We start from the raw sequence: 24,998 nt of genomic DNA on the forward strand, positions 1-24,998 counted from the left end.
GTGGACAGGTGTCTTTTATACTGATAAAATGTTCAAACAGGTGCCATTAATACAGGTAACAAGTGAAGGACAGAGGAGAGACTCTTAAAAAAGAAGTTACAAGTGAGAAACAGAAATCTTGCTTTTTTGTATGTGACCAAATACTTATTATCCACAATAGTTTTCAAATCAATTCTTTAAAAATCAGACAAAGTGATTTTACAGTTTTTTTTTTTTATCTCATTATGTCTCTCATACTTGATGTATGCCTATGATCAAAAATTACAGGTCACTCTCATCTTTTTAAATGGGAGAACTTGCACAATTGGTGGCTGACTAAATACTTTTTTGCCCCACTATATAGGTCGATATCTGTGCGAGAGGTTAAGGCTATACTTCACAAGCAAATAACAGAATAAGTGAGAAATATCAAGAAGACATATTCACCCTATTGCTGAAGGAGTTTTTAAAAGAAGAGAAGTATATGCAACCTACAGTTTCTGTAGGTGTGTCCATATTAGTAGCTAAAGTATGTAGTAGGAGGACATCACTTCCTGTGACAGTTAGGAAGTGATATGATATCAGGAAAAGTGGGAAAAAAACAAAAACATAAAGATCAAGGACATAAATAAATCATAGCTGAAAGGTGTGTACCATGCATTAGAAAATAATGTGTCGAGTTGATTATTTTATTTTACTGTATTTATAAGATCTTGCTCTTAACAACCATAGTTCATATGATCCAAGTCCACTGCAATTGCATAAAAAAGAATGGTCTCCTTTCTGTTTATATCAATCGATCTACTGAGTACACACATTTTATTATGTACAATATGAAGTCTAGAGAAAAAAACATTTCACATAGATTAAGAAGGATATACAATATCAGCTTGTTATTTGTCTAATAGGTCAAGAAACTAAAGAACTTTTTTTTATTAACTGAGAAGGATATTCTGTAACATCATACATTGAAGGCTGAAAAATCATTGCTGTGAGTCAACATTAAAGATTAAAGTAGTTCACAGAAAGATAATTCCAAAGAAAAGAAACTTTTAATAGCCAAAGATCACTGAGAATGTTAAAACCACCCATACAAAATGAAAGCTATGATGTTTCCATCAGGCGTTAGAAAATGTACAGTAAACAATAAAAAAAAGAGGATAAAATTAGCTTTGTAGTACAACTTTTTAACATTTGTTGCCAAACTCCGTAGATGATGTCCATCTCTTCCTCTATGGTACACATACCGTATTAATAGAAATATCATATTATGATCATTCATCAAGGACTGCTTAGCAATCTTGGAAAAAAAAAGAAGGTTGTACAGTTTTACTGGTGAACTTTCATGAAGCTTTACACATTGTTAAAATACACTTGAAATGATATTTAAAAACAAAAAAGTGGGCCAAATTTAGGGGTCAGATTCACAAATATAAAATTAACACGACAGTCCAGAACAGAAAGTCAGGGCACTCACCGTCAGCTCTTCAATCTTATTTATTTCAAACTATATAAAACAAATATCAGTGCATGTAAAGGACGATACAGGAAAATGGAATGGCGGGGTAGCTCCTCTGGGTGACAGTTGCCATTTTGATATGCACTGCGCTTCAACCGGCCCATGCCAGTTGAATTTATATAAATCTAACACCTTCCCGCCCTAGGACATATGCATACGTTCAAGCTGCTAGCTAGTCAGCACAACTGGACATATGCATACATCCTAGCAATCTCCTTCACGGAGATAAGCACCGCAGCATTAACCCCATAGATGCCATGATCAGTCCTGATCACAAAATATATGGGGTTAACCAGGGTGAAGCCCCCCCCTGTCCACCGATGGTGATCCCGTGATGCGATCGAGGGATCCTGTTGGTTGCCATGGCAGCAGGAGGCCAGCTGATGGCCTCATGTCGGCCTAGTATGGCAGCCTGTGAAGACCAGCCACGGGCACAGGCTGTTAGTCAGTGTAGTACTGACTGTTATACTGTGCTGCAGTACAGATGTACTGCAGCATAGAATGAACTATAAAAAGTGAAAATTAAAAAATAATTAAGGTTTTGAAATAAATAAAAAAAGTGTCAAATAAAAAAATGCCCCTTTCCCAATAAAACCCTATATTATCACCCCCCCCCCCCCCCAAAAAAAAATGGCCAAACCTACACTTAATAGGTATTGTCACTTGTGTAATGACAATAAATAAATGTACAATAAAATGATAACAGTACTTTCCCTGCATGGTGAATGCTGTAAAAAAAAATGCTAATTTTGGTCCAAAACATGGTCTCCGCCGGCGGTCAAATAGCTTGCGGAGGAGCCGGCGGAGACAAATTTGCGAGCTAAGTGCCTCACTATTTCATAGTTTCACATTTGCATCTATTACACCATAGCTGTATAGCTCTCCATGTTTTAACTGCATATTCATGTTGCACCTATATCCTTGTGCTGGCAGTGTGCTGCTGCATTCTTCTGTTGCTGTATATCTAGCCTAGTAGCGTGCACCTGTAGGCCAGGTCCATATAATAGTTTGGTATCAACTAAAGTGCTGGCTGACTTATTCTTTGTCTGTATTGCACATACAGGGGAGTGGCTACCTCCATGTTGGCCTTGCACCCCACCCACCTCTATCAGGTGTGTATATAAGGTGGCTTGGATGTTCCAGATCCTGCCATGCTTACTGAACTGTTCATACAGAGGCATATTCACAGTGTAGGGTCCGTCCCAGGAGGCTACCTTATCGCGGTGGGACGGTCCAAGCTATTTGACCGCCGGCGGAGACAAATTTGCGAGCTAAGTGCCTCACTATTTCATAGTTTCACATTTGCATCTATTACACCATAGCTGTATAGCTCTCCATGTTTTAACTGCATATTCATGTTGCACCTATATCCTTGTGCTGGCAGTGTGCTGCTGCATTCTTCTGTTGCTGTATATATATATATATATATATATATATATATGTATATATATATATATATATATAGACAAGAAGAAATGACCTGGCTCTTGCAGGTAAAAACTGAGTTTTATTGGCCCCCAACAACAGGAAACATAGACAAAAGTAACACGTTTCAAGCGCCAACCACTGCGCTCTTAGTAATAAGACTTGTTGCAAATACTCACAGGATTTTATAGGTGGGGCAATCCCAGGCTTACACAAATCATGTGAAAGCGTGGGAATTAACCCCATACATTTGTGAAATCCCCATTACTAGATGGCCTCCATGTTGGAAAATGCAGTCCAATGTACATCCTGTTCAATGTATGCAATCCTTGAACAACAGTTTGAGGGTGCATATTGTTGTGCGAGATGTGTGCTAGTTGTCCGTTTGGAAGCCCAGATCCTGCATCTAGAGGGGCGACTGGCAACAATGAGAAGCATTAACAACATGGAGAGGAGTCTCCTGCTCACTGAGCAGGCACTCTCGGGAGTAGAGGTGGGGGAGGACAGTGGGACGGAGTTGCAGGACAGTCAGGCAGTTAGCTGGGTTACAGTTAGAAAGAGGGGTAGGGGAAAAAGTGTCAGGGAGGCTAGTCCTGAACTGGCACACCCCAACAAGTTTGCCCGCTTGGCAGATGAGGGGGATGCCATTACAGAGCTAGGAGAACTGCAGCAGGATACCACCTCTGACCGCCAGGGGGGTGTCTGCTCCAGTAAGGAGGGAGGGAGGAGTACAGGGCAGGCCAGACAGGTACTAGTGGTGGGGGACTCAATTATTAGGGGGACAGACAGGGCAATCTGTCACAAAGACCGGGATCGCCGAACAGTGTGTTGTCTGCCTGGCGCACGAGTTCGGCACATCGCGGATCGGGTTGACAGGTTGTTGGGCGGGGCTGGAGAGGACCCAGCAGTCATGGTACATATTGGCACCAATGACAAAGTAAGAGGTAGGTGGAGTGTCCTTAAAAATGATTTCAGGGACTTAGGCCGCAAGCTTAAGGCAAGGACCTCCAAGGTAGTCTTTTCTGAAATACTACCAGTACCACGAGCCGCACCAGAGAGGCAGCGGGAGATCAGGGAGGTAAACAAGTGGCTCAGAAGCTGGTGTAGGAAGGAAGGGTTTGGGTTCATGGAGAACTGGGCTGACTTCGCTGTCGGTTACCGGCTCTACCGTAGGGACGGGCTGCACCTCAATGGGGAGGGTGCAGCTTTGCTTGGGGAGAAGATGGCTAGAAGGGTGGAGGAGTGTTTAAACTAGGGACTTGGGGGGAGGGAACCTACAGCAAAGAGGGGGAAGATAGTGTAGATAGAGAGGTGGGAATTATAAATGTACCTGGGGGTGGAGCGGAGGGAGGGGTTAGAATAGTTAATAGGAATAAGCTTCATAGGAAAATAAAACTTACACCCTTGAATCCCATTAACCCCAATAACATAAAGGATGGAAATGTAAAGTGTATGTTCACAAATGCCAGAAGCCTAGCAAATAAAATGGGGGAGCTTGAGGCCTTGATACTGGAGGAACATATTGATATAGTTGGGGTCACTGAGACATGGCTGGACTCCTCGCATGACTGGGCTGTCAATCTGCAGGGGTTTACATTGTTTCGCAAGGATAGAATGAACAGAAAAGGTGGTGGAGTCTGTCTGTATGTAAGAAGTGGTATGAAAGTCAGTGTGAACGATGCCATAGTGTGTGATGATTCTGAGGATGTGGAATCATTGTGGGTAGAATTACAAAAGGAGGGAAATACTGAAAAAATAGTATTTGGTGTAATCTACAGACCCCCTAATATCACTGAAGAGATAGAAGTTCAGCTTCATAAACAAATAGAGAGGGCCGCCCGGGCAGGTACAGTGGTAATAATGGGAGATTTTAACTATCCAGATATAGATTGGGGTCCGGGGTTGGCTAAAACTACAAAGGGGCGACAATTCCTAAATTTATTGCAGGATAATTTTATGGGCCAGTTTGTGGAGGACCCAACAAGAAGTGATGCCTTGTTGGATCTGATCATTTCCAACAACGCAGAGCTGGTTGGTAATGTAACTGTGCGGGAAAACCTTAGGAATAGCGACCACAATATAGTTACTTTTGACTTAAAATGTAGAAAACAAAGACAGGCGGGGAAGGCAAAAACATATAACTTTAAAAAGGCAAATTTCCCTGGGCTGAGATCTGCACTACAGGACATAGACTGGGGGGAGGTGTTGTCAAATACTGATACAGAAGGTAAATGGGACATCTTTAAATCAACTCTAAATAACTATACAGCTAAATATATACCAAAGGGGAACAAATATAAACGATTAAAACTAAATCCTACATGGCTGACACATGATGTTAAAAGAGCAATAAACAACAAAAAAATAGCCTTCAAAAATTACAAATCTGATGGGTCAGCTATAACATTTAAACAGTACAAGGAGCTTAATAAAATCTGTAAAAATGTAATAAAAATAGCAAAAATTCAAAATGAGAGACAGGTGGCCAAAGAAAGCAAAACTAATCCTAAATATTTTTTTAGACATATAAATGCAAAAAAAACAAGGACAGAGCATGTAGGACCCCTTAATAGTGATAATGGGGAGGTTGTCACAGGCGATCAAGAGAAGGCGGAGCTACTGAATGGGTTCTTTAGTTCTGTATACACTATGGAAGAAGGAGCTGACATTGGCCAGGTCAGTGCTGGTAACACATCATGTAATGTACTGAACTGGCTTAATGTAGATATGGTACAAGGTAAGTTAAGTGATATAAATGTAAGCAAATCCCCAGGACCGGATGGACTACACCCAAGAGTTCTTAGAGAGGTAAGTTCAGTAATATCTGTACCCCTGTTCATGATATTTAGAGATTCTCTGGTGTCTGGTATTGTGCCAAGGGACTGGCGCAAGGCGAATGTGGTGCCAATCTTCAAAAAGGGCTCTAGGTCATCGCCAGGCAATTATAGACCGGTAAGTCTAACGTGCATTGTGGGTAAATAGTTTGAAGGACTTATAAGGGATTACATACAGGAATACATAGGGGATAATTGTATTATAAGTGATAGCCAGCATGGGTTTACTAAGGATAGAAGTTGTCAAACCAATCTAATTTGCTTTTATGAAGAGGTGAGTAGAAGCCTTGACAGAGGAATGGCTGTGGATATAGTGTTTCTGGATTTTGCTAAAGCATTTGATACTGTCCCTCATAGACGTCTGACAGGTAAGTTAAGGTCTTTGGGTTTGGAAATTTTAGTTTGTAACTGGATTGAACACTGGCTCATGGATCGTACCCAGAGAGTGGTGGTCAATGATTCGTACTCTGATTGGTCCCCGGTTATTAGTGGTGTACCCCAAGGTTCTGTACTGGGCCCGCTGTTGTTTAATTTATTTATTAATGATATAGAGGATGGTATTAACAGCTCTGTTTCTATCTTTGCAGATGACACCAAGCTTTGTAACACAGTACATTCTATAGAGGATGTGCATAAGTTACAAGATGACTTGGATAGACTAAGTGTCTGGGCATCCACTTGGCAAATGAGGTTCAATGTGGATAAATGTAAAGTTATGCATCTGGGTACTAATAACCTGCATGCATCGTATGTCTTAGGGGGGATTACACTGGCAGAGTCACTGGTAGAGAAGGATCTGGGTGTACTTGTAGATCACAGACTACAGAATAACATGCAATGTCAGGCTGCTGCTTCCAAAGCCGGCAGGATATTGTCATGTATCAAAAGAGGCATGGACTCAAGGGACAGGGACATAATACTCCCCCTTTATAAAGCATTGGTACGGCCTTACCTGGAATATGCTGTTCAGTTTTGGGCACCTGTCCATAAAAGGGACACTGCGGAGTTGGAAAGGGTGCAGAGACGCGCGACTAAACTAATATGGGGAATGGAACATCTTAGCTATGAGGAGCGATTAAAGGAGTTACAATTGTTTAGTCTTGAGAAGAGACGTTTAAGGGGGGATATGATAAACGTATATAAGTATATTAATGGCCCATACAAAAAATATGGAGAAAAACTGTTCCAGGTTAAACCCCCCCAAAGGACGAGGGGGCACTCCCTCCGTCTGGAGAAGAAAAAGTTTAGTCTCAAGGGGCGACACGCCTTCTTTACCATGAGAACTGTGAACTTATGGAACAGTCTACCTCAGGAACTGGTCACAGCAGGAACAATTAACAGCTTTAAAACAGGATTAGATACATTCCTGGAACAAAATAAGATTAATGCTTATGAAGAAATATAAAATCTCATCCCTTCCTCAATATCGCGCCGCACCCCTACCCCTTAATTCCCTGGTTGAACTTGATGGACATATGTCTTTTTTCGACCGTACTAACTATGTAACTATGTAACTATGTAAGACACATGAAGAGATACATAATAGCTCTGTTATATATAAATAGGAATAAATACCAGATCAAAAAATAAATGAAAGAGCACATAAATACAGGAATAGTGGAAAAAAGAGAGAGACACTCTCCTAGAATACAGATGGTAAAAAGAACATGAATGAGAAATGCTGACAACGATAAAAAATGCATGGTATGAACAGATACCAGGGCCAAAAAATATTACCAAATAAAGTCAAATTAAATAAATCAATAATGTAAAATGACGTCCTGGCGTCTGTTCATGCCATGTGGAACACCGGTGGCTAGTTTTAAAATCCAAAAAAACTCTTGGTTCCATTGGGGACGGCGTGGACCCCGTTGATCAATCACTACGCCTCTTTATAAAACCTCTTGGTTCAAAAGTTTTTGTTTATGATTACCACCTCGCCTAGGTACGTGGACTCGTTCTATTGCAGTGCATCTCAGGGATGAGAAACTCCCTGAGGGAAAATCTGCACAGTGTTTCAATACAGCTGAGACATTCCGAGAATTGAAATGTGGAATATCCTATAAAAGTTTGCGGAGTCTGGTTTTTAGCGAATTGGTCGTACAACCGACATATTGCATATGGCAGGTCGTGCAGGACACCAAGTATACCACAAATGTGGTTTTACAATTAATGTATTGTTTAATCTTAAAAGTATTGTTATTGGTGCATGATGTAAAATACTTGGTGACCTGCATAACCGAGCAACATATGCCACGTGTTTGCCCACATTTGTAGGAGCCAGCGTGTGTGAGCCAAGAGGGCACTTGGGGGTGAGTAGATAAAAATAAACTGGGTGAAACAATTTGGCCCACTGTAGGGGCCCTCCTGGAAACACACCTGTATTCCACTTCATCTATACACTTAAAATGAGGGTCATTTAGAATCATAGGCATATGCTTTTGTACAATTTTACAAATACTCCTGAATTCTGCACTGTAAGCAGTAGAAAAAACTACCCGTGAGGGTCCCTGTCTGAATTTAGGTTTGCGGGAACTGTTCAACAGGTCAGTGCGGTTCTTGGAAAGGGCAATTTTTACAGCCTTGTCCAATGACCACTTTGGATAGCCACGAATACTGAGTCGAGAATGAACAGTCTCGGCTTCCCGGAGGAAATCTTCCTTAGTAGTACAATTCCTACGTGCCCGGGTCATCTCACCCACCGGCAGCTTTCGAATAGCTAGCAGTGGGGGACATGACCGGGCATATAGGATGGAATTGACAGCCGTGCTTTTGCGGAATGTGTTAGTAAATACCTTGTTATTCAAGATGTCACCCGAATATTCAAATCTAGAAAAGAAACGGAGTGAGAGTGATGAGTAACAGTGAAACAAAGATTGCATGCATTAGAATTGAGATAAGATGTGAAGTCTGGTAGGGTCGCTACCCCCGACTTCCAAATGAAGATGAGATTGTCAATGTAGCGACCGTACCAGATAAGTAGTGAAGAAAAAGTGTTATCATGAGTGAGTAAATAGTTAGCCTTCCATCAAGACATGTAAATGTTATCTAAAGACGGGGAGAATTTGGCCCCCATAGAAGCACCAGTTGTCTGTAGAAAGAAAGCCCCATCAAACATGAAATAGTTGTGATGAAGAAGATATGTGACAGCAAGTTCCAAAAACTGACAAAGAGAAGAAGAGTAGGAAGAATAAACAGAAATAAACCACCTGAGTGCTAGAATGGCAAGATCATGAGAAATGACTGAATATAACAAAGTGACATCTGCTGAAATCCAAGAGTAATCACCCTCCCAAGTAAGTGAATTTAAATTAAATAGTAAATGCTTGGTATCCTGGATATAGCCAGGTATGGAGGGGACCAGGGGTTGAAGCAGGTTGTCAACCCAGGAGCACAGGTTTTCATTTAAAGATCCTATGCCGGCCACAATGGGTCGCCAAGGTGGAGGAAACACGAGCTTATGCACTTTGGGAAGAGAATGAAATATAGGAATGATAGGATGTTCTACTAGAATGAAATCCACTTCCTTGGGTGTAAAACTGTTCTCTTCCCAAGTGCACAAGCTCCGACAGTTGGCATTTAAAATGAATGGTTGGATCGGACTTTAACATAATATAAGTATTTATATCTGATAACAAATCAAGATTAGTGTTGAGCGGCATAGGCCACATTCGAATTCGCGAATATTCGTGAATATATGGACGAATATTCGTCATATTCGCGAATATTCGCATATTCGTAATAGTCTCGTTTTATTTTCGCATATGCGAATATTCGCGCATGTGAAAATTTACATATGCGAAAATTTGTATATACAAAAATTAGCACATGCGAAAATTTGCATATGCGAAAATTAGCATATGCAAATTTTCGCATGTGCGAAAATTTGCACACCAGTCTCACACAGTAGTATTAGAGCCTTCTTACACCACATAAGCTGGAAGCAGAGAGGGATGATCACTGTGATGCGTACTGTGAAAAAAAAGAAAAATAATAATAAAAAAAACGAATATTCGTAATTACGAATATATAGCGCTATATTCACGAATATTCGTGAATTCACGAATATTCAATATTCGTGAATAAAATTTGAATTGCAAATATTCGCGAGCAACACTAATCAAGATGAATTTTTCTATAAAATCCTTTATCCAAAATAACAACTGCACCACCCTTGTCAGCCTGTCTCACCACCAGGTCATCGGCAGTGGACAGGCTGTCAAGGGCAAGTTTCTGAGCATGTGTCACATTAGATCGTGACTGTATGGGTGACTGTGATAAAACGTCAAGATCATGTTCCACAGCACCCTGGAATAGATTTCTATAAAATTCTTTATCCAAAATAACAACTGCACCACCCTTGTCAGCCTGTCTCACCACCAGGTCATCAGCAGTGGACAGGCTGTCAAGGGCAAGTTTCTGAGCATGTGTCACATTAGATCGTGACTGTATGGGTGACTGTGATAAAACGTCAAGATCATATTCCACAGCACCCTGGAATAGATCAAGGGCAGTCTTGATTCTAATGCATGCAATCTTTGTTTCACTGTTACTCATCACTCTCACTCCGTTTCTTTTCTTGATTTGAATATGCGGGGGGACATCTTGAATAACAAGGTATTTACTAACACATTACGCAAAAGCACGGCTGTCAATTCCATCCTATATGCCCGGTCATGTTACCCACCGCATGTTATTCGAAACCTGCCGGTGGGTGAGATGTTCCGGGCACGTATAATTGTACTACTAAGGAAGATTTCCTCCTTGAAGCCTAGACTGTTCATTCTCGACTCAGTGCTCGTGGCTATCCAAAGTGGTCATTGGACAGGGCTGTAAAAATTGCCCTTTCCAAGAACCGCAATGACCTGTTGAACAGTTCCCGCAAACCTAAATTCAGACAGGGACCCTCACGGGTAGTTTTTTCTACTGCTTACAGTGCAGAATTCAGTAGTATTTGTAACATTGTACGAAAACACATGCCTATGATTCTAAATGACCCTCAGTTTAAGTGGGATACAGGTGTGTTGCCGGGAGGGCCAAATTGTGGGCCAAACAGTGGGCCAAATTGTTTCACCCAGTTTATTTTTATCTACTCGCCCCCAGGTGCCCTCTTGGCTTACACACGCTGGCTCCTACAAATGTGGGCATACACGTGGCATATGTTGCTCGGTTATGCAGGTCACCAAGTATTTTACATCATACACCAACAACAATACTTTTGAGATTAAACAATAAATTAATTGTAACACCACATTTGTGGTATACTTGGTGTCCTGCACGACCTGCCACATGCAATATGTCGGTTGCACGACCAATTCGTTAAAAACCAGACTCCGCAAACATTTATTGGATATTCTACATTTCAATTCTCGGAATGTCTCAGCTGTATCGAAACACTGTACAGATTTTCCCTCAGGGAGTTTCTCATCCCTGAGATGCACTGCAATAGAACGAGTCCACGTACCTAGGCGAGGTGGGAATCATAAACAAAAACTTTTGAACTGAGAGTTTTTTTGGATTTTAAAACTAGCCACCCGTGTTCCACATGGCATGAACAGACGCCAGGACGTCATTTTACATTATTGATTTGTTTAATTTGACTTTATTTGGTAATATTTTTTGGCCCTGGTATCTGCTCATACCATGCGTTTTTTTTATCATTGTCAGCATTTCTCATTCATGTTCTTTTTACCTCTGTATTCTAGGAGAGTGTCTCTCTCTTTTTTCCGCTATTCCTGTATTTATGTGCTCTTTCATTTATTTTTTGATCTGGTATTTATTCCTATTTATATATAACGGAGATATTATGTATCTCTTCATGTGTCTTAGATTTAATCACTATGGAAGGGGTTAATTCCCACGCTCTCACATGATTTGTTTTAGCCTGGGATTGCCCCACCTATAAAATCCTGTGAGTATTTGCAACAAGTTATGACTAAGAGCGCAGTGTTTGGCGCTTGAAACGCGTTACTTTTGTCTATGTTTCCTGTGGTTGGGTGCCAATAAAACTCAGTTTTTACCTGCAAGAGCCGGATCATCTCTTCTTGTCTATTTGCTTGTGGCCGACACAGTCTGGTGTCGTAGATCCGCTGCTCCATCTGTCCGGGCTGGGTGAGCTGGAGCTCTCTCTCTGTCTACGTATATATAGATATATATATATATATATATATATATATACACACACACACATATATATATATATATATATATATATATATATATATATATATATATATATATATATATTGGGTATCACCATAATCGTACTGACCCACAGACTAAAAATAACATCATTTTTACCATACAGTGAATAAAAAATGCCATTCATATAATGAAGAGTCAAAGGGAGATATGCTAAAATCCACGTACTGTAAGTGTCATAGATATCCTGTATATCCAGTATTGGTTAGTGGTACAGTATGTGGATTGTTTTTCTCAATTTTTTTACTCTTTTTAGGTAGTACTACTACTCCCAACATGGAACAGACTGTTCCATGATGGGAGCTGTAGTACCTGTACTAATAGACAGATCACAGCAGGTGTCACTCCTGACACCCGATACGATCATCCTATCTATGGCAGAGATGGAGCTGCTTTCTCCTGCACTCGCATCTCTGCACTATACTCCGCTGGCCAGTGATGTGAATAGAATTCACATCACTTACTCATATTTCCCGCAGAGAGCTATGATTGGCCAGATGGTTCCAGCCACCCACAGCTCTCTGCGGAAAATATGAATAATAGGTATATATATACGGCATATACTCATACTACAGTGGGACCAGAGAAGAGTGGCCGGCCGGTCGCATCACTACATTATACAGGCCGATCGGATCGGGTGTCAGAAGTAACACCGAGTAACAGTGCGATCTGTCTATTAATGTAGGTACTACAGCTCCCAGCATGAAGCAGAGTGTGCTCCATGTTGGACAGATCACAGCAGGTATCACTCCTGACACCCGATGCGATCGTCCTATCTAGATGCGACAAAGCCTCCCGCATCTATACATTATACAGGACGATCGTAGTAGGTGTCAGGAGTGACACCTGGGACAATCTGTCTATTAGCACAGGTACTCCTACTACCACCATGGAACAGTCTGTCCCATGCTGGGAGTAGTAGTACTACCTAAAAAATAAATAGAGAAAACAAGGGAAACAGACACACGTTACTAAACACGTTATTAAAATATATTACTAATAAAAATTTGCTGAGAATTTATTTGGATCAAATTGGGCGAATCGTCCAAAGTGAATTTTTCAAAAATTCACTCATCTCTATTATTAATTATGATTATAATTCATTACTTTTGTAAGTCTCAAGGAATATCAGGGAACATTGTGGGTTTTAGTGTGTTAAATAGAATAGTACCAATAATTTTACAATATCAATAGCTAATCAAAAGTTTATGAAGAAGTAGGTTTCTTTTGAGTAAAAGTGATGAAGAGGGAATAGGGGATGCAAGGTAGGTCACTATATGCTAAAAATGAAGAAAGTATCAAGATGTACTGAAATGAAAAAGAACAAACTAGGATAGGACCAATGATTTTTACGTTTACCATAAGAAATTTAACTTAGATTTTAAACATATGATAAAATAATATGGTAATCAAAGTGTTTATTTCATAAATTTGGTAGACTTCTCTTCCATATGGTGTTATGGTGTAACACTATAGGGGGACAATGTTTTTAGCAACTGGGGCCTTTTTATTGTTTTAATTAACAAGATCCTATCTGCTCTACAAATCGGGACACTACTACATATTTCCATCACCCTTTTTCCGTTATACTCAAGATTGTAGATTTTAGGTCTAACTTATTTCCCAAAGGTAAGAGAATAGACAGTTAATGGTTAGTGCAGAGAAGTGACTAAACTGATGAACATTTTCCATTATCTTAGGCACAGAGTTAATAGGGTCATCTAAAAACTAAAGAACATCATCAGCATACAAAGACATTGCTTTCCATCCCTCCCGCTCAAAACTGCCATATATTTGATTCTAATTTTATTATTATAGCAAAAGATTCTATAGCTAGGGCAAAGAGAAGGGGAAAGGGGTCAGCATTGCCTTGTACCTCTGCAAAGATTTAGATTGCATGCCATTCACTAAGACAGATGCTACTGTATCCGTTAAAAAATATTGGAACCATTTTCATCAACAAATCCCCTAAACCCTAACTCTTTAAGATAGCCCTTAGAGAAGTCCCACTCCACCCGGTCAAATGTGCTTTTAGCAACGAGAGAAAGGATGGAGTGGAAGCTGCAACTAGTAGGCACCTGCATATTCCCAATAATTTGTCTTAAAATTATTATGGTCACCAATTAAACAGGAATTTCAGGATTTTTTTTTATTTCACTATGCTACAGGGGCTGTAAAGTTAGTGTAGTTCATAATATAGTGTCTGTACCTGTGTGTGACGGTTTTCTCACAATTCTTATGTGATTTTCCACCCCAATATTTATTTTTAACAGCATACAAAATGACCCAGCTTGCAATGTGGCTGAGACCTGACTCACTAGTCAGCTGATGACAGGGAGCCTGTCTGCTTCAATGGGTGGAGCAATCGCTTGGTGGGAGAGAGATCAATCTGCAGCTAATGCAACAGATCTAGGCACCCTGATTGAAAACCACAGGTCTTTGAATGGATGCAGCTCATTTATGTTTCAATAGGAAATACCAGTTCACAAAAAGCTAGCCATAGTGTTATGGTAATCTCACAACATAGCCATTTAGCCCCAAGACAAGCGCAGATCCTTCCTAAGAATGTCCATTACTGTCTGCCAGGTACTTACTAAAATCACCTTATGGTGGATAGCCCCTTTAATATGCCTATATTCACCCTGAAAAGTCTGTTTACCAACACTTTTACACATGGAAGATCATAGAATCATGGACCCCTGGTGCAGGGTTATTTTTTGGCCTAATAAAATGGTTGAAAAAAATCGGACACAAAAAATGCTATTTATTTAATGGCTACAAAATCTGTGCTATTAGGCCATAACCAGAGCACTGTCAGGCACAGTACCAGCTGCATCTGTGGAAGACTGGTGACCACAGCGTTAAACTCTGGTGGAGTCTTACAACATCCAGACAGGTAAGCAGGGTCAAACGCAGGGATTCAGGATCATGCAGCACCATGACCAAGCAGGGAGGGAGCTAGCCTCTACTTCCTCATGCCCCATGTAGTGCAATTCTGCAATCATCATTACATTTATCTTATGTAACTGTGGAATTTACTTGTTAAAAAAAGCGCCAAAAAATGATTAATTAAAATGTAAAATATAAAGTAAAGTTATTTTGTATGTTAAAGTATGTCAGCCAAAATATGTAATGACAGTAAGCTTCTATATGCTGTTTGAAGCTGTTGTCACACATGGCAGTATGTTGGAAAAGTGCCACTGTAATCTTTGAGCCAAAGCCAGAATTCTATCCAGCAGGAAGGAGAAGGATAAGTATTTCCATTATATTTTCCATTCCCTTTCAGTCTATTTTAGTCTTTAGTTCAAAAACTGCAGTTGTAGTTTTCTAAAAAAAAAAAAAAAAAAAATGCCATGTGTGACAGGAGCCTTAATGCTACATAGTAACTTTCAGAAACAGAGTTCCACCGTTATTATTTTGATGAATACCTGAATTTAAGTTGATAGAACAATAATTGTATCTGACATACTGAAAATAAGAGGTGGTCATGTTGGGATAGTTTCACATAGCATAAAATATTCATTTAAATAAATAATTTCAGGAAGAATTATCAGTATAATGGCATTTTATAATAGATAATAAAATATGAAATAAAATTCTATGACAGCAGAACAATTATTATGCAGAATAACATGGTTGAGAATTTGTAAATATGATGTGTAAATGACAGCAATGCAATTATAAGTCATATGTACTGCTAGAATAGGCTAATCCAGATGTCATTGCTTAACATTAACCCAAAAATTTGGCAATTTGTTCATTAAGAACCTCTGACTGAGATTGTTAAATTTAGAATATTCAGTTTACTGCAAAAAATAAAACAACAACAACAACAGCAATAATAATGCTTAACCCCTAGACAACATTGGACAAATTAGTCCTTGCTGTCTGGGCTGTCTGCACCAGGGTGTAAATGTACAACCTGGAGTATTAAGTGACTAAAAATCCAGTGATGGGGCTGCACTTATTTCCTAGGGGGTGAATAATGTCTACTATCAGTAGTCGCACACTCACCTCTAATGACTGGGATTGGCAATTCCCCCACTGTCTGTCATTAATCCTTTAGACACCGTGATCAATGGCAATTATGGCATCTAAAGGTATAAATGATACAAGCTGGTTATGCTGCACCAATGAACTGCTGATCACACTGTACAATGCTGTGCCATAGACATAGCATTATACAGTAAATGCAATCTAATGATTACACTTTAAATCCCCAAAGGGGACTTTTATACGCAAAGTGATTCCACAAGGTGAACGTCATAAATGTAAAAACATACAACTGGTCAAAAATGTTCTTTTTTTTTTTTTTTTTTTTTTTTTTTTTAGTAATATCATATGTAAGAAAAAAGAGGAATAAAAGTGATCTAAAAGTCCCATCAAAACAAAAATGGAAAGGATAAATACTGCAGACCATATGCAAAAAAATAAGCCGATCTAAAAAAAAAGTTAAAGTCATCAGAAGAGGGCAGTTTTAAGTATACACTGCCCATTTCGGCCTTAATTTTTGTGTTTTCATTTTTTCCTCCTTTTCCTCCTACAACCCATAGCTCTTTATTCTTCAAACCACAGCTTGCTTTTGTGCGACCAATTGTACTTTGTAATGACATCTTAAATTTTTTCCATAAATTGTACAAAAATGTTATTTGTGGGGGAAATTGATAAGAAGATCGCAATTTTGATACTTTTGATTCATGTTGCATAGCATTGAACAGTGAGATCGACGATCCACTGATTCATCCTGGCTCTCCCGGGTTGGATCACTGTAGAGTTGAGCAGGTGACTGGAGGAAACAGGACCCTCTGCTGTCATTTTACCTTATTTGACCCCCACAATCATGTTGAGGTGGGGGATTGGTGTTCATGAAAAGGCCCACTAGTTAGCTGGGATGGATTATTTTACACTTAGGACACCATGATCAGTATTAATCATGGCATCTGAAGGGTTAATGATGGGCAGCAGCCGCAGACAATTAACAAGCAAACTAAGCTAGTGATGACGGCGTGCATCTGCAATGGCAAAGTGGACTGCGTATAGTGCTGAAGACGCATGCTGGTGCGTTAAGGCCCAGGCGCAAAAGGCATACCTATATGCCCAATGTCCCTGATGGGTTAAGTAATACAATAATAGAACAACTATATAAATTGGGTATTTTTTAATCATATTAACCTACATAATAAACAAAACATGTTATTTTTACCATAAAGCACACTCCATAAAAGAAATAAACAAATGTGTTTTTTTCTTTAACCACTTAAGGACTCAGGGTGTACCTGTACGCCCTGAGTCCGCTCCTTTTCTTTAACGCGGGGCCACAGCGTAGGGGTCATAGTGGGCCGGGACCTGTGCCGTGCCACGCGCTATTAGCACTTTAGACGCGGCGTTTAAAGTTGATCGTCACGTCTAAAGTGAAAGTAAGCTACTCCCGGCTAGGTCATTTGGCTGTTCGGAACCGTTGTGGCGAAATCGCAGTGTCCTGAACAGCTGGCAGGCACAAGTAGGGTCCTTACCTTCCTCCTGCGTCGCCATTCGCTGAATGACTGCTCAGCGCAGAATCATCGATCAATTTTATCCTATGAGATCAGTTAGTGCAGTATTATAGCCACTAGAGGAAACTACAACACTGCAATAAAAAGTGAAAAAGTTAATAAAGATCATTTAACCCCTTCCCTTATAAAAGTTTGAATCACCCCCCTTTTCCCATTTAAAGAAAAAAAAATAATGTAAATAAAAATAAACATATGTGGTAGCGCCGGGTGCTAATTAAACTGCACGGTAAATGGCATAAGTGCAAAAAAAATTCCAAAGTCCAAAATAGCGTATATTTTTGGTCACTTTTTATATAAATTAATAAAAAGCGATCAAAAGTCTGATCAATACAAAAATGTTACTGCTAAAAACTTAATATAAAAAAAATGAGCCCGATACTGCCCCATACACGGAAAAATTTAAAAGTTATAGGGGTCAGAAGATGACAATTTTAAACATATAAATTTTCCTGCAGGTAGTTATGATTTTTTCCCGAAGTATGACAAAATCAAACCTATATAAATAGGGTATCATTTTAATTGTATGGTCCTACAGAATAAAGAGGTGTCATTTTTACCGAAAAATGTACTGCGTAGAAAAGAAAGCCCCCATAATTTACAAAAATGTTTTATTCAATTTTGTCTCACAATGAATTTTTTTTCCATTTCACCGTAGATTTTTGGGTAAAATGACTGATGTCATTACAAAGTAGAATTAGTGGCGCAAAAAATAAGCCACCATATGGATTTTTAGGTGCAAAATTGAAAGAGTTATGATTTTTTAAAGTTAAGGAGGAAAAAACGAAAGTGCAAAAGGGGTTAAAATTGAGGGGTTAAAATTCCTCCCACAAATAATAATTTTTCTTTTTCTTTTTTCCATACATTTGATGGTAAAATGGAAGGTCTCCTTACAAAGTACAATTGGTAGCCTGTAGATAAAAAAATAAAAAATGAATGTTTCTCAAAGGCTGGGGAGGAAAAAACTATAACGTAAAAAATGAAAAGTGGCTGTGTCCTTCAGATCAAAATTGGTTGTGTCCTTAAAGGGGTACTCTGATGGACTCATTTTCAGGCTTAAAAGATTTTTCATAATTTATTTATTTTTTTTTTCCGTTTAATTTTTTTCCTCTTCGTCTTCATAGGGCTTTTTGTTTGTGGGACATTGTGGTGAAGCCGATGGGCCATAAAAAACATATATTGGCCATGGCCATATCTACTACTCCAACTACTACTACTACTTTTTTTTTTTTGCTAAATATTGGCCACTAGATACGTATCTCCTTAGCTGGACAGACGTTGTTGAAGTTGCTTAAAGGCCATGGAATCAGGAATATGCTACAGCAGAGCCTGAACCAACAATGACTTGGCCATTTGTAATTTAAGGCACACTATAACAGCAGCTCCAAAGTTCTGAGTGAGACCAGGTTCACCGTACTCGGCTCCCTCATCTCTAAAAAAAATTGTTAGTGTTACACGTTAAACAGCTGCAGAAATTTTGCACGCTTAAACAATGAGTTGGAAAAGTTGCTGGCAAGTGTGAAATGTTAAACTGCAAAAATGTCAACACAACTACTGTATCAAGAGCTTGGAGGCACTATGTGTGTCATCATACGCTGCTTTCATAAAGCAAAGCTCTAGAAATATTGCTTCTAGGGAGAGTAAATTTGTTATGTGACTCCTAAATTACAGAAACAGCTTACCGTATATACTCGAGTATAAACTGACCCGAATATAAGCCGAGGCCCCTAATTTCACCCCAAAATCCCAGGAAAAGTTATTGACTCGAGTATAAGCCTAGGGTGGGAAATACATCATCCCCCCTGTCATCATCCAGACCCCCGTCATTAATACCCTCATCATCATCACCCTGTTATCATCCCCCCTTCTTCATCACCGCCTGTCATCATCCCCTTGTCATCATCCCACACCCCCCTTCATCATCCCCTTGTCATCATCCCACACCCCCCCTTCATCATCCCCTTGTCATCATCCCACACACCCCCTTCATCATCCCCTTGTCATCATCCCACACCCCCCCTTCATCATCCCCTTGTCATCATCCCACACCCCCCCTTCATCATCCCCTTGTCATCATCCCCACTCCCCTTCATCATCCCCTTGTCATCATCCCACACCCCCCTTCATCATCCCCTTGTCATCATCCCACACACCCCCTTCATTATCCCCTTGTCATCATCCCACCCCCCCCCTTCATCATCCCCTTGTCATCATCCCACCCACCCCTTCATCATCCCCTTGTCATCATCCCACACCTCCCTTCATCATCCTCTTGTCATCATCCCACCCCCCCTTCATCATCCCCTTGTCATCATCCCACACCCCCTCTTCATCATCCCCTTGTCATCATCCCACCCCCCCCCCCCTTCATCATCCCCTTGTCATCATCCCACCCCCCCTTCATCATCCCCTTGTCATCATCCCACACCCCCCTTCATCATCCCCTTGTCATCATCCCCTTGTCATCATCCCCCCCCTTCATCATCCCCTTGTCATCATCCCCACCCCCTTCATCATCCCCTTGTCATAATCCCCCTGTCATCATCCCCCCTTCATCATCCCCTTGTCATCATCACCACATGTCATCAGCCTCCCCCCCCACCTTCATCATCACCGCTTGTCAATGTCTGATACAGTGGTCTTCAACCTGAGGATCTCCAGATGTTTCAAAACTACAACTCCCAGCAAGCCCGGGCAGCCATCGGCTGTCCGGGCTTGCTGGGAGTTGTAGTTTTGAAACCTCTGGAGGTCCGCAGGTTGAAGATCACTGCAGCCTTCGACATCATCCAGCCCCCCCTCTCTCCCCCTTTAGTTCTGTACTTAACCTCCGCTCGGCGGGACGTTAGGGTGCGCTGGTACGGTGCTGCAGGAATGTCCGGTGGGGAGGTCGTCCAGTGGGATAGTGGTTCCGGGCTGCCATCTTCACCGGGGGGCCTCTTCTCCGCGCTTCGGGCCCGGAATAGAGGCGTTGCCTTGACGACGACGCAGAGGGACGTTGGTAATGAACGTCCCTCTGCGTCGTCATCAAGGCAACGTGACTATTCCGGGGCCGGGCCCGAAGCGCGGAGAAGATGGCAGCCCGGAACCACTATCCCACTGGACGACCTTCCCACCGGACAGTCCTGCAGCACCCTAACGTACCACCGAGCGGAGCTGAGTACAGATCTAAAGGGGATGTCGAAGGCCGCAGTGGTCTTCAACCTGCGGACCTCCAGAGATTTCAAAACTACAACTCCTAGCAAGCCCGGACAGCCGATGGCTGCCCGGGCTTGCTGGGAGTTGTAGTTTTGAAACATCTGGAGGTCCACAGGTTGAAGACCACTAAGGGTGGAGAGTTCACTCGAGTATAAGCCGAGGGGGGTGTTTTCAGCACGAAGAATCGTGCTGAAAAACTCGGTTTATACTCGAGTATATACGGTAGTTAGGGGTGCTCTATTTACGCAACCACAGTTTACCTATATGGAATTTAGGTTAAATGTATAAAAGGCAGTTTTTTTTAAGCGTCCTGACCACCTCAGGCAGCTGCAAACAGACTGGAGGGGATCAAAGGTAGGTGATATTGGGAATATCCATTTAAGTTAACCTTCATTTATCACATACTTTTTCAATGGACATACAGAAGAGAGTTTGACTGCAGGATCAGACAACACAAGATTTTTATGCAGTTTGTCCTTCAGACCTGGATGCAGCATAAAATATTCTCATGGTGTAAACTTCCTATACAGGTTGTGGGTCATACATAGTTGATCAAAATGATCTTTATCTCACATGCTTTGACTATTTGTTGTATATGCCTCCCTCTAATGCCATCTTTCTGGATTTCCTCTTAAAGAAATGGGTTCTAAGGATTAGTCTTGAAACTCTTTAAAGAAAATATCTCATGCCAGAAACCTTATCCCCTATGCAAAGGATAGGAGAGGGGATACATTTTAGATTGTGGTGGGTCCGACAGTTGGGACCCCCGCAATCTCCTCTATGGGGCCAAAGCTCTCCCACGCCCCATCCATATATATCTATTGGAGAGCCGTTCGGCTATCTCTGGCTCTCCCATAGAGCTATATGCAGGGGACGTAGCAGCCCCTGCTTCATGCAGGGGTCATGACAAGCCACTTCCGGTGAGAGCCAAGGCTCTGTACAGGAGATTGTGGGGGGCCCCAGCGCTCAGATCCCTAAAACCTATGGGGCCCACTGTACTAATGTCTCCATCATCATTATAGTCCATAAACAGGGTTGTTAGAATTTTTCATGCCCTTTCATTGCCCCCATGACATTATTATATTTTGTATGGAACATTTACTTGCAAAGCTGTGTGAACCAAGAAGTAATGATCTATTTCATCAAGGTATAATCTTTGTGCCAAGTGTGGAAGTCTCCTTCAAAGCCCCAGCAGAAGGCTGCTAGATGAAAGCTCTCAATGCCTGAAGCTTTATGTTTTCCACCTGGCATCCCCTTAGGCACGGCTTGGACTGTAATGGAGAACAGATAAAAAAAAACGCTGCAGTCAATGCTTCTAAATCTGGCTCCTGGACTAGTTTGACTCAGCAACTGGTGTGCAGGATGCTAGAAGTGATCCCACAGACAACAATGAGATCAATAGAAAGTATAGTTCACAGCACTTCCTGAAGAATGAAGCACTTGCAATGAAGATGGATAAACAATATACCAATACCCGTGTCTAAAGGGCATCCATCAATCCAAAGAAAGCAGCAGCATCCTTAAGCGGTGATAACAGAATAAAAAAACTCCATGGCACAGTATAACAATTCCACCCTATTGTGGATCTTTGACAAAAACTTACAATAGGGTTGAAATGTTACACTGTGCCATGGAGGAATAAATAGACAATGAACAGTTCTGGAACCAGTCTTCTTCCAGTGTCCAGTGCCAAAAAGAAAAATCATAAGATGGACATTAATATGGGTATACACCCTATGAAGAAGAAATATATATGCCGCCTCATTGATCATTTCTGACTGTTATTTTGACCGCACAAAACAATGACATTTTAACAAAAATATTGTTCAGCATGACTTTTCTATATTACTAAACATTGATATAATAACAAATAGACAGTGCATTTTACAAGTTTTCCCTCTTTCATATAAAAACGCTGTTTTGGCAAATGCACAGCAACACAGCTGCCTTTAGAAAAGAATTAAACAGTAGCCAGCTGTTCTGTAACTGTGTTAGCCTGGAGCCCTCATGAGAAATATATTTTTTTTTCCTCGAAAATAAATTATAACATGTCTAAGTGGAGCCTGACAAAGCTAAACAGGAGACGTGCTGCTCTATTGCAAATTCAGCAGCAGTCTCTAGATACATAGAAAGACAAATAAAACCACTTCATCAAAATCAGTCCCAGAAATTCCGGAATCCCCGGGGAAGGCCACCGAGCTCTAATTACCAATCAATTTCAGCAACTTTTTGTCCAACTTGCAAATCCCCTCAAGCACTGTCACTCTGCTTTGCCAGAAACATCTGCAGAATGTATGAAACAACCTGATATTGAACACTGGACCACGGGAGGAATAAGCTTATGGCAAATACCATTTAAACATCACAAAGTAACACAATGCACAAGCTGTTTGACACTGTCAAGAGGTAAGAGAAAAAAGCAATGTATCTGAGATATTTATAAATTCACATTTTCAAACAAAACAATTTGCTGTTTGACATCTATAAAGCAATTTTATGTTTTAACGTAAAGCCAGGATTGGGTTCAAACCACAAAAAAGATGTTAATCTTTTCATTATTGTTTTTTTCTGTGCCAGTTCTACTTTTGGTTTTGGCTAAAAAATACCAAGCATAATACTGACCATAATGAAAACTAAGCCAGCTAGAAGTGTGCGTAGATTTTCATTACAATTCACTTTAATTTCCGTAGAGAGTTATGGTGAGGCTATGTGCACACTATGAGGGAAATTTATCACACTCTTTTTGCTTATCTTGGGTGTAGTGGGGAACATGAACAGGATTTTGATTGCCCAGAATTTATCATGATTTTTATGCAAGCGTTTGTAGTCATTGAGCTTTGTGTGCCATAGTTTGCATTACTCATCCTATGTAGCTGTGGTTTCTAATTAGCATGGGTTCTTATGAGATTGATCAGATGCAAATTTAGATGCACTTGTACTCCACCTCCAACCAGGTGCAGTTTATACACACTCAACCCAAAAGTAAAGGAGGGATTTTTTTGTACAAAAGTTATCAAGAAGGATTTTGTAAAATTTGGAGGAAAAATATGTGCTTAAAGCCAAAGTCTTAGGGTATGTTTACACTATGGAATTTCCAGGCACCTTAATGTTGGTGTGAATGGGCCCTCCCTGACCCCTTTACACTGCCAAATTTCAGAATTCTGCAGCAAAAATTGATCCACCGAAAAATGAACCTGTTCATTCTTTTGACAAAATTATGCATGCAATGCATTGCCATCAGTGTTAAGGGTGCAGGTCCACATGATCCTTCTGCTGAAGGTTTTGGCAGCAGCTGCCAAATGAAATCTCTGAGCGGAATTCCCGATTGAAATTCCACATGCAGAGATACCCTAAATGTGTTGGGCCATGGAGGCTGTGCCCCTTGCTTCTAAACCCCAGACACTTTAATTTGTATACAAACTGCACAAAGCTTTTGACCATATTTGACTTGCATAAAAATAAAGACTGTTGTAGAAGTCTTAGTAAACTTCACCTTTAGTATGTGTAGGGTACTATAGCCTTACAGAATCAGTACTTTGTTTTGTTACATGTCCATTTGTGGTGTCCTGGTACCGTACCTTATACCGTACCTTGTGTGCTAAGTCCCCAAAGTCAGAGTTCCTATGAACCGGTAGGATCCTCCTGGTGGGATAACCCTTGTCACCTCTTCCTTCTTTAATTTTTATTATGTTTGATGTGTCTAAATTGTATATATTTTATTACATGTATAGTACTTCCAGGACCTTAGGTCACATGACTGCTAAGTCTAAAGTTAAGTTAAGCTTAAGGACCTTACAGGGTATGTGATGTGGTCACATGATGTACCATAATGCTTTGTGAAAGAACTGACAGCTGGTGGGAACCAATAAGCTCTAAGCCTGCCCCTCTCCATATAGGGGCGCTGTAACCAATCTTTCGCTCTCTTGTTCCTGGGCTGCAAAGCAAGCAGCAACTCTCTTTACCCTGGGATATGCTCCCCCTCACTCTACCATTCACTACTTCTCTACCTCACACTTCACAGAGCTGCACTTCACAGAGCTGTGGCATTTTCCTGCGGTACACTGCTCACATAGCTAAAAGTGCTGGGACAGCAGTGTGTGCTGAACAAAACTCTGCACAATAGTGAAATCCCACATCTTTATAAAGTACACAGAATGTCTGGGTTTAAAAAATATGTAATTTTGCTAAAACAATCTGTCCCCTTACTCTGTCCCCTTATATGGACACACCTTAATAAAATGGGAATGGTTGGTGATATTAACTTCCTGTTTGTGGCACATTAGTATATGTGAGGGG

General features: G+C 40.7%; 1 long non-coding RNA gene across 1 annotated transcript; it reads right to left on the reverse strand.

The window, feature by feature from the left end:
• Positions 1-736: 736 nt before the first annotated feature.
• On the reverse strand, positions 737-24,418 carry LOC130367067 (uncharacterized). The gene is made up of 3 exons (XR_008892067.1): positions 24,293-24,418; positions 15,973-16,052; positions 737-1,279 (listed from the first exon to the last, which is right to left on the reverse strand). It is a non-coding gene; the product is annotated as an uncharacterized LOC130367067 (long non-coding RNA).
• Positions 24,419-24,998: the final 580 nt, after the last annotated feature.

Source organism: Hyla sarda, chromosome 4 (assembly GCF_029499605.1).
Source record: "Hyla sarda isolate aHylSar1 chromosome 4, aHylSar1.hap1, whole genome shotgun sequence".
In the NCBI taxonomy this organism is placed as follows: domain Eukaryota; kingdom Metazoa; phylum Chordata; class Amphibia; order Anura; family Hylidae; genus Hyla; species Hyla sarda.